A 12,965-nucleotide genomic window follows, 5' to 3' on the forward strand; every position below is an offset into this window, starting at 1 on the left:
TACAGGAGTCCTTGCCCCAAGCAGGGAGGGTATGATAAACCCACTCAATTCTGTCCCCCAGGCGAAGCCCTGGGGTGAGGAGGAGGACCACCTTGCCAGTCTGCTCAAGAGGGCTTTTCTAATAAAAGCATTAAAGTCCCACTGTGAAATGAAAATCTGGTAAAGGGTCAAATCTCTCCAGTGGGGGTGAAATATTCATGCATTAACACCCAGTTGTCACGGTGTGACCATGGCTTCTCCTAGTTACTCCAAGGTTTAGTTGGAATATCCCAGAGTAGGATATGCTCGTCCAGCTCTGTGAAGGATCAAAACAGAGGCTGCAGCTGTGGAGTTTCTGCATCTGCACCGTTAGCTGCCCCCCGTTCTCCTGTTTCCTTAACTCCTACCAAGAGTTGGAGGATGGGCTTAGGGATACAAACTGGCCAAGACTCCTCCATCCAGCTTGGTTGATCAGGGTGGTAGTGGCAACCTCATTGTAAAGTTAGGACAGCCACAAGGGGAAATCCTCTCCAGGCTTCTGTCCTATTTTTCATTTGCCTTATCTCCTTCTCTATAAAAGCTCGTACCTTAGTTTTAGCTCTGGATCTAGAGCTTCAGTTCTAATAGTCTCTTGAATATGGTTGGCCTCCTAGTAACCTCAAGATTACTCTGGGTGGCCTGAGTACAAGTACGTCTGGTTCCAGAATGAGCACAGATATAAGAGGCCATGAGCCTGAGGAGAGTGGAAACCCCAACTTCATTGATCTCAGTATGGAACCAGCTAGCCAACTTCTAGCATTCACAAGGGGATGCTCAAATTCCCATTTATCATTGCCTTTCCCCAGAGGACAGAGACAACTTACTCTACATCCCCTAGCTGTGGGGTTGGTACATCTACCTAGGTTGGTAGGGTTGGGGTGATCCCTCAGTTTAGCCCACAAAACCATAAGTCCTGTGTTGCCAAAGACACTCCTGTATAAAAGGAATGCCAGAGCAATAAAAAGAATGACCAAAAAATCAGCCTGCTCCATACTTCCCCATGCACTCTGCTCACTGTGCCAAAATCTGTGGTGTGAATTGCTATCTGGTGCATCATGGGAACACTGGCTTAGGCTCAACAGAAACTTTCAGCAAATGACTGCTTTATTATTTACACAATACAAAGGTCTAAAGGATCAGAAAAAGAGATCCCATCTAGGTGAATAGTTAATTCCTCATTTTTTGCTCTTTCTCCTTTTCTAATATAGGCTAAAAAAATTTGGCCTATAAATTTTCCCCTCAGGATGAGAGAAAAAATATGGAACTAGTAAAGTTTACCTCCAGGGAAACCCCTGATACTATGTCAAATATTAGGGACACCCAAATCAGTAGGCCAAACCCTTGATCTTGAGGCTTGCTCTTGTGAAGCTTATGTATACAGTGAAGAAGTTAGTCTACCTATAGGTGTGCCTAAGAATCACCTATGGAGAACTTTTGTTCCTCAGATGTGGCCTCACTCTAAGTCCAACTCTGCAAGTGAAATCATTGTCCTCCCCCCTATGTGGGACATGACATCCAGGGGTGAAAGTCTCCCTGGCGGCATCGGAGATGACTCCCAGGGATGAGTCTAGCAGAGGCACCATGGGATCAGCGATGCCATCCTGACTAAAACGGGGAAGAGAAATATAACAAGGTAACTGTGTCTGAGAGAGTTCAGGTGGAGTTAAGAGGTTGCTCTGGAGGTTGCTCTTATGCAAACTTCAGTTAGACATTGCTACCTATCATAACTTGCCAAACTCCAACCAAAGCCCGATTCCAGCCAATCTGTAAGAACACCTAGGGCAATATATAAAATTCAATAAAGGTTCCATGTACTAGGGAAACTTTCCAGAAACCTACACTCTCCAGACGGATCCCTGAACCAGATAATTCCTGAAACCTAGAAGGGCCAGCCGTTTCAGAACAGTGGCTAGTTCCATCTTCCTACCCCTTATTATTATTATTTTTTAAACTTTTTTATTAATTAAAAAAATTAACAAACAAAACATTAAGATATCATTCCATTCTACATATACAATCAGTAATTCTTAATATCATCACTTAGTTGCATATTCATCATTTCTTAGTACATTTGCATCGATTTAGAAAAAGAAATAAAAAGACAACAGAAAAAGAAATAAAATGATAATAGAGAAAAAAAAGACTATACATACCATACCCCTTACCCCTCGCTTTCTTTACCACTAGCATTTCAAACTGAATTTATTTTAACATTTGTTCCCCCTATTATTTATTTTTATTCCATATGTTTTACTCTTCTGTTGATATAGTAGCTAAAAGGAGCATCAGACACAAGGTTTTCACATTCACAGAGTCTCATTGTGAAAGCTATATCATTGTTCAATCACCATCAAGAAACATGGCTACTGGAACACAGCACTACATTTTCAGGCAATTCCTTCCAGCCGCTCTACTACATCTTGAACAACAAGGTGATATCTACTTAATGCGTAACAGTAACTTCCAGGATAACCTCTCGACTCTGTTTGGAATCTCTCAGCCATTGACACTTTGTCTCATTTCACTCTTCCCCCTTTTGGTCGAGAAGGTTCTCTCAATCCCTTGATGTTAATTCTCAGCTCATTCTAGGGTTTTTCTCAGTCCCTTGACCAGCTCATTCCAGGATCTCTGTCCCACGTTGCCAGGAAGGTCCACACCCCTGGGAGTCATGTCCCACGCAGAGAGGGGGAGGGTGGTGAGACTGCTCGTCATGTTGGCTGGAGGGAGGGGCCACATCTGAGCAACAAAACAGGCTCTCTTGGGGGTGACTCTTAGGCCTAAATTTTAAGTAGACTTGACCTATCCTTTGTGGGGTTGAGTTTCATGTGAACAAACCCCAAGCCTGGGGGCTCAGCCTATAGCTTTGGTTGTCCACACTGCTTGTGACAATATCAAGAATTCAACTTGGGGAAATTGAATTTCTCCCCACTCTCACCATTCCCCAAAGGGGGCTTGCAAATACTTTTCCAGTCACTGATCAAATCACTCTGGGATTCATCAGGGCATCACTCTGGACAAACCAACAAAATCTCATGTCCTCCCTGAGATTCCAAGTACTTATGACATTCAATCAAACTATCTACATGAGTTATATTAGGAAATGCTCTAGTCAAAATATAAATTTTGTAACAAACATTTTTTGCTTTAGTTTCACACATAAGGTGACATTTTAAAGTATTAATTATCATCTATTTTCAGCACCCTGCAATAATGACATTCCTTTGTTCTTCCTCATGCAAAAACATTTTTAAAATTTGTACACTGTACATTTCACTATTATTATACACTCTAGGCATTCCTAGATTATACCATCTCGATCTTTACCATCTATCTTTCTTTCTGATTTCATTTATGTCCCCAGCCCTCCTTCCTCTATCATTCTCACATGCAGCTTCATTCAGTGTTTTAACATAATTACATTACAGTTAGGTAGTATTGTGCTGTCTATTTCTGAGTTTTTGTATCCAGTCCTATTGCACAGTCTGTATCCCTTCAGCTCCAATTACCCAGTATCTTACCCTATTTCTATCTCCTGATGGTCTCTGTTACCAACAACATATTCCAAGTTTATTCACTAATGTCAGTTCATATCAGTGAGACCATACAGTATTTGTCCTTTAGTTTTTGGCTAGTCTCACTCAGCATAATGTTCTCAAGATCCATCCATGTTGTTACATACTTCATGAGTTTATTCTGTCTTAAAGCTGCATAATATTCCATTGTATGCATATACCACAGTTTGTTTAGCCACTCGTCTGTTGATGGATATTTTGGCTCTTTCAATCTCCTTGCAATTGTAAATAATGATGCTATAAATATTGGTGTGCAAATGTCCATTTGTGTCTTTGCCCTTAAGTCCTCTGAGTAGGTTACCTAGCAATGGTACTGCTGGGTTACATAGCAATTCTATATTCAGCTTTTTGAGGAACTGCCAACTGCCTTCCACAGTGGTTGCACCATTTGACATTCCCACCAACAGTGAATAAGTGTGCCTCTTTCTCCACGTCCTCTCCAGCACTTGTCATTTTCTATTTTGTTGATAATGGCCATTCTGGTGGGTATGAGATGATATCTCATTGTGGTTTTGATTTGCATTTCTCTAATGGCCAGGGACATTGAGCATCTCTTCATGTGCCTTTTGGCCATTTGCATTTCCTCTTCTGAGAAGTGTCTGTTCAAGTCTTTTTCCCATTTTGTAATTCGGTTGGCTGTCTTTTTGCTGTTGAGTTGAACAATCTCTTTATAAATTCTGGATACTAGACCTTTACCTGATGTGTCGTTTCCGAATATTGTCTCCCATTGTGTAGGCTGTCTTTTTACTTACTTGATGAAGTTCTTTGATGCACAAAAGTGTTTAATTTTGAGGAGCTCCCATTTATTTATTTATTTCTTCAGTGCTCTTGCTTTAGGTTTAAGGTCCGTAAAACTGCCTCCAATATAAGATTTATAAGATATCCCCCTACATTTTCCTCTGTTTTAGGGTCTTAGACCTAATGTTTAGATCTTTGATCCATTTTGAGTTAACTTTTGTATAGGGTGTGAGATACAGGTCCTCTTTCATTCTTTTGCATATGGATATCAAGTTCTCTAGGCACCATTTATTGAAGAGACTGTTCTGTCCCAAATGAGTTGGCTTGACTGCCTTATCAAAGATCAAATGTCCATAGATGAGAGGCTCTATATCTGAGCACTCTATTCGATTCCATTGGTCGATATATCTATCTTTATGCCAGTACCATGCTGTTTTGACCACTGTGGCTTCATAATATGCCTTAAAGTCAGGCAGTGCAAGACCTCCAGCTTCGTTTTTTTCCCTCAAGATACTTTTAGGAATTTGGGGCACCCTGCCGTTTCAGATGAATTTGCTTATTGGTTTTTCTATTTCTGAAAAGTAAGTTGTTGGGATTTTGATTGGTATTGCATTGAATCTGTAAATCATTTTAGGTAGACTTGACATCTTAACTATATTTAGTCTTCCAATCCATGAACACGGTATGCCCTTCCATCTATTTAGGTCTCCTGTGATTTCTTTTAACAGTTTCTTGTAGTTTTCTTTGCATAGGTCTTTTGCTCTTTAGTTAAATTTATTCCTAAGTATTTTATTCTTTTAGTTGCAATTGTAAATGGAATTTGTTTCTTGATTTCTCCCTCAGATTGTTCATTATAGAACACTATATCTGTATAGAAACACTACAGATTTTTGAATGTTGATCTTGTAACCTGCCACTTTGCTGTACTCGTTTATTAGCTCTAGTAGTTTTGCTGTGGATTTTTCAGGGTTTTTGACATATAGTATCATATCATCTGCAAACAGTTATAGTTTTACTTCTTCCTTTCCTATTTTGATGCCTTGTATTTCTTTTACTTGTCTAATTGCTCTGGCTAGAACTTCCAACACGATGGTGAATAACAGTGGTAATAGTGGACATCCTTGTCTTGTTCCTGATCTTAGGGGGAAAGTTTTCAGCTTTTCTCCATTGAGGATGATATTAGCTGTGGGTTTTTCATATATTCCCTTTATCATTTTAAGGAAGTTCCCTTATATTTCTATCCTTTGAAGTGTTTTCAACAGGAAAGGATGTTGAATCTTGTCAAATGCCTTCTCTGCATCAATCGAGATGATCATGTGATTTTTCTGCTTTGATTTGTTGATATGGTGTATTACATTAATTGATTTTCTTATGTTGAACCATCCTTGCATACCTGGGAGGAATCCTACTTGGCCATGATGTATAATTCTTTTAATGTGTTGCTGGATTTGATTTGCTAGAATTTTGTTGAGGATTTTTGCATCTATATTCATTAGACAGATTGGTCTGTAGTTTTCTTTTTTTGTAATATCTTTGCCTGGTTTTGGTATGAGTTTGATGTTGGCTTCATAGAAGAAATTAGGTAGCTTTCCCTCCCCTTCAATTTTTTTGAAGAGTTTGAGCAGGGTTGGTAATAATTCTTTCTGGAATGTTTGGTAGAATTCACATGTGAAGCCATCTGGTCCTGGACTTTTCTTTTTGGGAAGCTTTTGAATGACTAATTCAATTTCTTTACTTGTGATTGGTTTGTTGAGGTCATCTATTTATTCTTGAGTCAAAGTAGGTTGTTCATGCCTTTCTAGGAACTTGTCCATTTCATCTACATTGTTGTATTTATTAGCATAAAGTTGTTCATAGTATCCTGTTATTACCTCCTTTATTTCTGTGAGGTCAGTGGTTATGTCTCCTCTTCCATTTCTGATCTTATTTATTTGCATCCTCTCTCTTCTTCTTTTTGTCAATCTTGCTAAGGGCCCATCAATCTTACTGATTTTCTCATAGAACCAACTTCTGGTCTTATTGATTTTCTCTATTGTTTTCATGTTCTCAATTTCACTTATTTCTGCTCTAATCTTTGTTATTTCTTTCCTTTTGCTTGCTTTGGGGTTAGTTTGCTGTTCTTTCTACAGTTCTTTCAAGTGGACAGTTAATTCCTGTATTTTTGCCTTTTCTTCTTTTTTGATGTAGGCATTTATGGCAGTAAATTTCCCTCTTAGCACTGCTTTTGCTGTGTCCCATAGGTTTTGATATGTTGTGTTTTCATTTTCATTCGCCTCGAGATATTTACTAATTTCTCTTGTAATTTCTTCCTTGACCCACTGGTTGTTTAAGAGTATGTTGTTGAGCCTCCACGTATTTGTGAATTTTCTGGCACTCTGCCTATTATTGATTTCCAACTTCATTCCTTTATGATCCGAGAAAGTGTTGTGTATGATTTCAATCTTTTTAAATTTGTTGAGACTTGCTTTGTGACCCAGCATATGGTCTATCTTTGAGAATGATCCATGAGCACTTGAGAAAAAGGTGTATCCTGCTGTTGTGGGATGTAATGTCCTATAAATGTCTGTTAAGTCTAGCTCATTTATTGTAATATTCAAATTCTCTGTTTCTTTATTGATTCTCTGTCTAGATGTTCTGTCCATTGATGAGAGTGGGGAATTGAAGTCTCCAACTATTATGGTAGATGTGTCTATTTCCCTTTTCAGCGTTTGTAGTGTTAGCCTCACATATTTTGGGGCATTCTGGTTCGGTGCATAAATATTTATGATTGTTATGTCTTCTTGTTGAATTGTTCCTTTTATTAGTATATAGTATCCTTCTTTGTCTCTTTTAACTGTTTTACATTTGAAGTCTAATTTGTTGGATATTAGTATAGCTACTCCTGCTCTTTTCTCGTTTTTATTTGCATGAAATATCTTTGTCCAACCTTTCACTTTCAACCTATGTTTATCTTTGGGTCTAAGATGTGTTTCCTGTAGACAGCATATAGAAGGATCCTGTTTTTTAATCCATTCTGCCAGTGTATGTCTTTTGATTGGGGAGTTCAATCCATTAACATTTAGTGTTATTACTGTTTCGGTAGTACTTTCCTCTACCATTTTGCCTTTTGTATTTTATATGTCATATCTAATTTTCCTTCTTTCTACACTGTTCTCCACACCTCTCTCTTTTGTCTTTTTGTATCTGTCTCTAGTGCTCCCTTTAGTATTTCTTGCAGAGCTGGTCTCTTGGTCACAAATTCTCTCAGTGACTTTTTGTCTGAAAATGTTTTAATTTCTCCCTCATTTTTGAAGGACAATTTTGCTGGGTATAGAATTCTTGGTTGGCAGTTTTTCTCTTTTAGTAATTTAAATATATCATCCCACTGTCTTCTCGCCTCCATGGTTTCTGCTGAGAAATCTACACATAGTCTTATTGGGTTTCCCTTGTATGTGATGGATTGCTTTTCTCTTGCTGCTTTCAAGATCCTCTCTTTCTCTTTGACCTCTGACATTCTGACTAGTAAGTGTCTTGGAGAACGCCTATTTGGATCTATTCTCTTTGGGGTGCGCTGCACTTCTTGGATGTGTAATTTTAGGTCTTTCATAAGAGTTGGGAAATTTTCAGTGATAATTTCTTCCATTAGTTTTTCTCCTCCTTTTCCCTTCTCTTCTCCTTCCGGGACACCCACAATACATATATTTGTGTGCTTCATATTATCATTCAATTCCCTGAGTCCCTGCTCATATTTTTCCATTCTTTTCCCTGTAGTTTCTGTTTCTTTTTGGATTTCAGATGTTCCGTCCTCCAGTTCAGAAATCCTATGTTCTGTCTCTCGAAATCTACCATTGTAGGTTTCCATTGTTTTTTTTCATTTCTTCTATTGTGTCTTTCATTCCCATAAGTTCTGTGATTTGTTTTTTCAGACTTTCCATTTCTTCTTTTGTTCATTCCTTGCCTTCTTCATGTCCTCCCTCAATTCGTTGATTTGGTTTTTGATGAGGTTTTCCATTTCTGTTCATATATCCTGAATTAGTTGTTTCAGCTCCTGTATCTCATTTGAACTATTGGTTTGTTCCCTTGACTGGGCCATATCTTCAGTTTTCCTGGTGTGATTTGTTATTTTTTGCTGGCGTCTAGTTTAATGACCTTAATTAGTTTATTCTGGAGATTGCTTTCACTTATCTTACCTAGGGTTTTCTTGCTAGATGAGTTTGTTGTCTATCTGTTCTTTGACCTTCAGTTCAGTTTTTTCTGGGCCTCTAGCTTAAGTTTCGTTTAACAGAGGGTAATTTTTCAGTTCTTGTTTTCTTGTTTCTTGTCCTGCTTGTAAGGTGCCTTTTCCCTCCCCACCCTTAGAAGGGTCTACATAGGTATTACAGACTCCAGCCGGGTTTTCCTGGACTAAACTGGCCTCCTATCAGGGGGAAGGAGTCACCTGCATCAGTTTTCCCTGAGTGTGAGGCCCAGCAGGTTGAAAGACTTTCCTGTGAAGGCTCTGGGCTCTGTTTTTCTTATCCTGCCCAGTATGTGGCACTTATCTGCCTGCGGGTCCCACCAGCAAAAGATGTTGTGGCTCCTTTAACTTTGGAATGCTCTCCCTGCTGGGAGCATGGTGGAGAATGAGGAGAGGTTGTAGGCTTGTTTTAGTGACTTCAAATTGCCAAGCCCTGGGGTCTGAATTCCTTGGGAGAGGGATTCCACCTACGTTGGGCTTCACCCCTCCCCTGGGGAAGGTACAGGCAGGAGAGAGCCCTGAAAGCAGTCTGTTTCTGCCTATGCCTGGAGTAGTTGCAGCCCGAGTAGTCCCACCGCTGAATCCAGAGGCAGCCAAGCCTCCGTAGAAACAGCCACAAAAACCTCTGTTTCGTCCCCTTTCCTCTTTTTCGGCTAGCCCAACAAGCGACCTCCGCCTTGACCAGTTTTGCCTGAGCTGGGGGCCTATTTTTAGTAGTCAGAATTTGTTTATTAATGCCACAATTGGTGTTTGGTTGGACTCAGTCCCTGCTACTGTTAGAGTCTCTTTCCTTTCCCTCTGGGAAGCCGCCTGTAGGGGAGGGGTGCCGGCCGCCGGCCGCCGCAGCTTGGGGAACTCACGGTTCTGGAGACTCGCAGCTCGTCCAGACTGGGATACGCTGTGTGTCTGGTCACTATCGTGGCTCCCAGAGCTGTTCTGTACTGTTTCTAGTTATTTAGTAGTTGTTCTGGAGGATGAACTAAAACGCACACATTGCTAAGCCGCCATCTTCTCTCTGATCCTGCTCGAGTCCCTATCCCTTATTACTGCCAGCCTTTTCAAAATGAAAAAGTTAGAATGGGCATAGCCTAAATACTCCTAAAGTGTAGGAGAAAGACCAAAGGTGATGGTGGAGTTATACAGAGAAAGTAAGATTTAACAAATGAGTATGATTGCTAAATCATTATATTGATATTTCTTAATAGTCTCCAGTATCTTAGAGCAGCTAGAAGTAAAAACCTAAAATTGTGGAACTGTAACCCATACCAAACTCTGAAATCTGTCCTACAACTAATTGTTGTGCTGTGCTTTGAAATTTACTCCTGTTTTGTATGTGTTATTTTTTCTCAAAAAAGAAAAAAAAGGGGATGATGAAAAAATATATATATATATTCCTAATGGTCTCCACTGTTCTGGAGCAGCTAGAAGGAAAAATCTGAGATGATGATATGAATAGTTCATGATAAACTCTGTAACTACTTGTTGAAGAGTGCTTTGAAAACTATTGATTTTTCCTTTCTTTGCTTTGTATATATGCTATATCATACAATAAAAAGTTAAAAAAAAATTTTCCCCTCAGCACTGCCTTTGCTGCATTCTGTAAATTTTGATATGCTGTGTTTTCATTTTCATTTGCCTTGAGATATTTATGGATTTCTCTTGCAATTTCTTGCTTGACCCACTGGTTGTTTAAGAGTGTGTTGTTTAGCCTCCATATATTGTGAATTTTCTGGCCCTCTGCCTGTTACTGATTTCTAACTTCATTCCATTATGACCTGAGAAAGTGTTTCATATAATTTCAATCTTTTTATGATTGTTATCTCTTGTTAAATTTTTCCTTTTATTAATACAAAGTGTCCCTCTTTTTCTCTTTTAATTGTTTTACATTTGAAGTCTAACTTGTCAGACATTAGTATAGCTATCTCTGCTCTTTTCTGGTTGTTGTTTGCATGAATATTTTTTCCCAACCTTTCACTTTCAATGTTTCTGTCCTTGGGTCTAAATGAATCTCTTTTGGACAGCATATAGATAGGTCCTGTTTTTAAATCCATTCTGCCAGTCTATGTTTGGTTGGGGAGTTTAATCCATTAACTTTTTTTTTTTGCATGGGCAGGCACTGAGAATCAAACCCAGGTATCTGGCATGACAGGCGAGAACTCTGCCTGCTGAGCCACTGTGTCCCGCCCAGCATTTTTTTTGAGAATGATACTTTAGTCATTTTGGCTTACAGTTGAAACTCTGGAATTTCAAAAATAACATCCTTGCCAGTGAGCTTCTTATACACACCAGAAAAAAAGTTTCAACCTTGTGTTCCACATTGTTCTGCTGTGTGCTGTCCAAATGAATCTTTATTATCTGGCTGTCTTTGTTTTACATGGATTCTCTTGCCTAGAATTTCATTTGAGAATACCAAGTCTTCAAGGACTGCACTGTGCACAGCTGTCAGGGTACAGTTCTTGGATGCTTCTGCTTATTTTTTATGTGGGTTTTACAAGCTGCCTTAGGCAGAATTCTCCTCTGAGCAATAAGCAAAATGCTTCCCACTAAATTTTTTCTCCAATTCATATACTAGCCACCAGCAGAGACCATCCTGTGCCTTCCAGGTAAGAAAGAATCTCAGTGGAAAGCTAGCTGTCTTTCCTCTGAAGAACCAACAAAATAAACCCCCTTTTATTAAAAGCCAATCCATCTCTGGTGTGTTGCATTCTGGCAGCTAGCAAACTAGAACAGATTTGGTACCGGAGAGCAGGGTGCTGCTGCGGTTTGCAAATACCAGATATGTTGGAACAGTTTTTGGGTGGCTAAAGGGAAGATTTTGGAGGAACCGTGAAGAGAATGATGGAGAAGTCCTGGAGGGCTTGAAGAGACTGTTGGTGTAAATGGAACAAGTGCCAATGTTTGCAAAGGAGGACACAAAAGGGAAAAATTGGAGTTTGCAGAGTAAGAACCGTGGAAGCTCGGGTCTGAAGCCAAGAAACCTCGGCCAGGAGAGTGGACCCACCCATATACATGGAGAGGGTGAGTTTACCCTGAAGGGCGAGGATGAGTCTCCCCTCTCATTGCAGTGGAAGAGTTGTGCAGCCTTGGGCCTTGGAAAAGGCGTAGCACGCTCCTTGGGGGACTGGGAGAGCCTGGCTGCCACCATGTGGAGGGGCTGAGCGTGTGCCCCAGAAATGGCAGAGAGCCCAGGGGTGGTCCTGATGCCTGGAGAGAGTGGGGCCCAGAGGTGGTCTCTTCGATGTTCCCTGAGGTTGATTTGGAAAGAGGCGGGCCACTGCATAGGCCCTTGGAAGGGGTGGGACTGCCACTTTCTAAAGCCGAAGGATAAATGACTTCCAGACTTTGAGATCCCACGGCACTTGCCCTGCAGGTTTTACATCTGTGTTTCTTCCAATTTCTCCCTATAGAAATGACAATCTATATCCTGTGAATATCCTCCTTTGCATCTTGGCACCAGATAACTTGTTTTGAGATTCACAGGTCCACAGCCAAGAACAGAATTTTTTGCATCTGTTTAAGGTGATGCTTGAAGTTGCCAAGTTGACAAGGGGTGGACATGTGTTAGTCAGATTCAGTTGTCAACTTGGCCAGGTGAGCATACGTAGTTCTGTTGCTGCGGATACAAGCCAATGGTTCGTGAACCTCATCTGTTGCTAATTACATCTGCAGTCGGCTAGGAGGCATGTCTGTTGCAATGAGTGACATTTGACTTAATTGGCTGGTGCTTAAAGGAGAGAATGCAATGTAGCACAGCCTAGCAGCTCAGCATTCCTCATCTCAGCACTTGCAGCTCAGCCCAGGCCTTTGGAGATGCAGAAAGAAGTCACCCTGGGGAAAGTTGTTGGAACCCAGGGGCCTGGAGAGAAGACCAGCAGAGACCATCCTGTGCCTTCCACATAAGAAAGAACCTCAGTGGAAAGTTAGCTGCCTTTCCTCTGAAGAACCAACAAAATAAATCCCCTTTTATTAAAAGCCAATCCATCACTGGTGTGTTGCATTCTGGCAGCTAGCAAACTAGAACATAGCCAGACTTAGATTTTCTGGAAATACTTCAGTTGCATAAGAGGAACAAAGATTATAATAGCTTTCTGACCACACTAACTTCGATTTCCTTGGCTGAAGTTATATTCGGCTCCCTTAGCTGAGCCTTTAGGTCTGAGTTAATTTCTAGCTCAAGAAGAGCCTGAGAGATGTCAGACTTGAATTCATCTGGCTTTTCACCAGTGGGCTTCACAACATTTGCACTCAAACCAAACATGGCCTTTCTTTTGCTGAGCAGCGGCCTAGGAAGAAGCCAGAATCTTCAGAACTCATTAAATCTCTGCAACCTAATGTCATTACTGTAAAGGCAGTACTTTCTTCTACCATTTTGCCTTTTGGATTTTATATATCATATCTTAAAAAAAAAAAAAAGAAAAAAC

At 40.3% G+C, this 12,965-nt stretch overlaps 1 pseudogene; it reads right to left on the reverse strand.

The window, feature by feature from the left end:
* Positions 1–5,244: 5,244 nt before the first annotated feature.
* LOC143649101 (small ribosomal subunit protein eS7 pseudogene) lies at positions 5,245–12,802 on the reverse strand (annotated as a pseudogene).
* Between the last annotated feature and the right edge of the window lie 163 nt (positions 12,803–12,965).

This window comes from Tamandua tetradactyla, chromosome 11 (assembly GCF_023851605.1).
Source record: "Tamandua tetradactyla isolate mTamTet1 chromosome 11, mTamTet1.pri, whole genome shotgun sequence".
Lineage (NCBI taxonomy): Eukaryota > Metazoa > Chordata > Mammalia > Pilosa > Myrmecophagidae > Tamandua > Tamandua tetradactyla.